The sequence below is a fragment of the Mus caroli genome, chromosome 7 (assembly GCF_900094665.2).
Source record: "Mus caroli chromosome 7, CAROLI_EIJ_v1.1, whole genome shotgun sequence".
Taxonomy (NCBI): domain Eukaryota; kingdom Metazoa; phylum Chordata; class Mammalia; order Rodentia; family Muridae; genus Mus; species Mus caroli.
This window is the reverse complement of record NC_034576.1, coordinates 127,600,564-127,603,587: the sequence shown is the minus strand read 5'-3', so window position 1 is coordinate 127,603,587 and position 3,024 is coordinate 127,600,564.

Below are 3,024 nucleotides of genomic sequence, written 5' to 3'. Positions count from 1 at the left end.
TGAACAAACCCAGGCCAGGTCCTGTAGAAGTTTAGAGCAAGGATAGAGCCATGGTTAACCAGGAAAAGGAAAGAGGCCTGTCTTAGTTAGGGTTTTACGACTGTGGACAGACACCATGACCAAGGCAACTCTTATAAGGACAACATTTAATTGGGGCTTCTTATAGGTTCAGAGGTTCAGTCCATAATAATCCAGGCAGGCATGGTGCATCTGAGAGTTCTACATCTTCATCTGAAAGTTGCTAGCAGAATACTGGCTTCCAGGCAGCTAGGATGAGGGCCTTAAAGCTCAAGCCCACAGTGACATACCGACTCCAATAAGGCCACACCTTCTAATAGTGCCACTCCCTGGGCCATGCATATACAAACCATTGCAAGGCCAGACCGCAGGAATGCACGCCACCAGAAGACCGAACAGCCAAGTTCCTGATCATAATTGGGCTGCACTGTGAGTTGGTAATTGACAAGAAAGAGCCTGACCTCTGTGTTGTGACGGTTGACTGTCACTTGATAGTCAACATTAAAGGGAGTCAGGGACACAGAGCCACAGGGAGGCACAGCCTGAGGAGTTGGCATTTCTTCCATCTTGGTGGACTAGATGGGGACAAGGCCAGAGCTTTGACGCCTAGGATAGACTGTGTCCAGTTGGATGAGTTGGCAGTGTGGTGTACCGACTTGTTCTTTCATTGAGGGAGCACCCACACTGTGGTGGGCTCCTTCCGAGACTAACAAAGAAGCGCAGGCTTGGAAGACCCAGAAAAGAGACATTGCATCAAGGCCCAGGAACCTCCTGATGGTGGTGACATTTGAGCTGAAAGGCCATGAGACCATTGTCACAGTCCCAGGAAGAAGCATGTGTCCCACATGAACCATTTCCAGTTCGGTGTGTGTGTGTGTGTGTGTGTGTGTGTGTGTGTGTGTGTGTGTGTGTGTGTGTGATATGGTACAAGTGTGGAAGCCAGAGAAAAACTTGTGGGAGTTGGTTCTCACCTTCCACCATTTGGGTCCCAGGTTGCCAGGCTTGGAAGCAAGCCCCATTCCCCCTGGGCTGCCCAGCAGCCTCTGTGGTGTCCTTAAAGGAGCCAGAGCTGCTCACCAGGCTTTGCAAGGACCCACTCACGGAAACCCCCAGACGATCCTCTGGAGATGTCAAATGTTGTTAGTCTCATGAGAAAGTCAATGCGCACATACCTGCTCTGTTTTGTCTGCCCACTCCTTTGCCTTGAAGTGTCTGAAGCAGATTCAACCTGTAGATGGTTTTACGGGGTACCCACCCATGGCATTCAACTGTCAATTTAGCTCTGCGTTTAATTAATTGTTAATGTGGAAAGTGATCAGTTCCACTAAAGTCCCTCATGCCCCTCCCCATCACAGTCCTTCACACACAATCCAAGTGTTGTCTAATAAGGATGGGTTACCAACAATGTAAATCAATCAGCCAATCAACAAACAGTGGGTTTGGGTGAGGGGTAAATCTGAGAGGAGTCAGGGGGAGGAATTGAGGATGAATAGGATCAAAATGTACTGTGGGTATGCATGCGTGATATTCTCAAAGAGTTCATACAAATGGTATATTAAAAAGAGAGAGCCTCAGACTAGCCTGGACGACACAGCGAGACTCTGTCTCAAGCAAAGAAGCAAAGATAATTAATAAATGATAAAAGATGGATGTGAGCATGGAGAGAAAAATTCTGTTTTCAAAGCCTCAGACGGAAAAGCCATGGAGGCTGAGGCTGAGAAGACATTGCTTTGGATGCTGGGTGTGGGTCGGTGGTGCCGTGCATCTGGAGGAGCTGCTGAGGAGGAGCTGTCCTGGAGCTCTACAGAGATGGGAAGTTCATGGTAAGTATACTAAATCCTGCTGGATGGCGTGTGTGTGTGTGCATGCGTGTGTGTGCATGCGTGCGTGTATATGCGTGTGCCTATGCATGTGTCTGTGTGCACGTGCATGTGTGCGTGCGTGTGGGTACATGAGTGTGTGTGCATGTGTGTGTGCATGCGTGTGTGTGTGTGTGTGTGTGTGTGTGTGCCTATGCATGTGTGTGTGTGTGCGTGTGCCTATGCATGTGTGTGCGTGTGTGTGCGTGTGTGCATGTGGAAGCCTAAGGTTAATGTCGATGTTTTCCTTGTCCCTCTCCACCTTATATTTTGAGACACTGAACCTGGAGCTTCCCAGTTCAATTAAACTGGCCAGCCAAGTGAGTACCAGGAAGCCTCCTGTCTCTGCATCCCCAGAGTTGGGCTAAAGGTGCCTGCCACTGTATCCAGATGTGCCTGCCACTGTATCCAGATATTTTTGCATGGGTGCAGGGGACAAGACCTCAGGTCTTCAGGCTCCTCCAGTCAGTACTTTACTGACTGAGCCATGTGACCATCCTGGAATCTATATTTTTAATGGTTAAAATGGTACATTTTCTGTTACATGAATTCAATCTTAATGAATGATAATTTCATAAGGCTCTGGGTTGTTTGTTTGTTTTTGTTAATGTGACAGGAATTACTTGGGAAGACCGACCCTCAGCTGAGGAATCGCCTCCATCAGGCTGCCCTGTAGGTATGTTTGTGCAGCAAGTTCTTGATTAGTGGTTGATGTGGGAGGGCTCAGCCCACTGTAGGTGGTACCACCCCTGGATGGGTGGCTCTGGGTTGAAAGAGAAAGCAGTCTAAGCAAGCCATGAGGAGCAAGCCAGGAAGAGTCTCCTCCATGACTTTGGCTTCAGTTCCTGCCTCCAGATTCCTGCCCTGAGTTCCTGCCCTGGCTTCCCTTGGTGATGAACTGTGATGTGGAGGTATAAGTCAAAGAGCCTTTTTGTCTCCAAACTACTACAGGTAGTAGTAGGTCCCCAGGACCTCATAAACCCACCAAGGCCACATCTGTCCATACTCAAAGCGTATGGAGGTGGAGGCACCAGGATCAAGTTCAAGGTTGTCCTCGGCTACGTAGGGAACTTGAGGCTTCTGTGTCCCTTCCCCCAGAAGACTAACATAACTACTCTGTGTGTGTGTGCATGCGTGTGTGTGCATG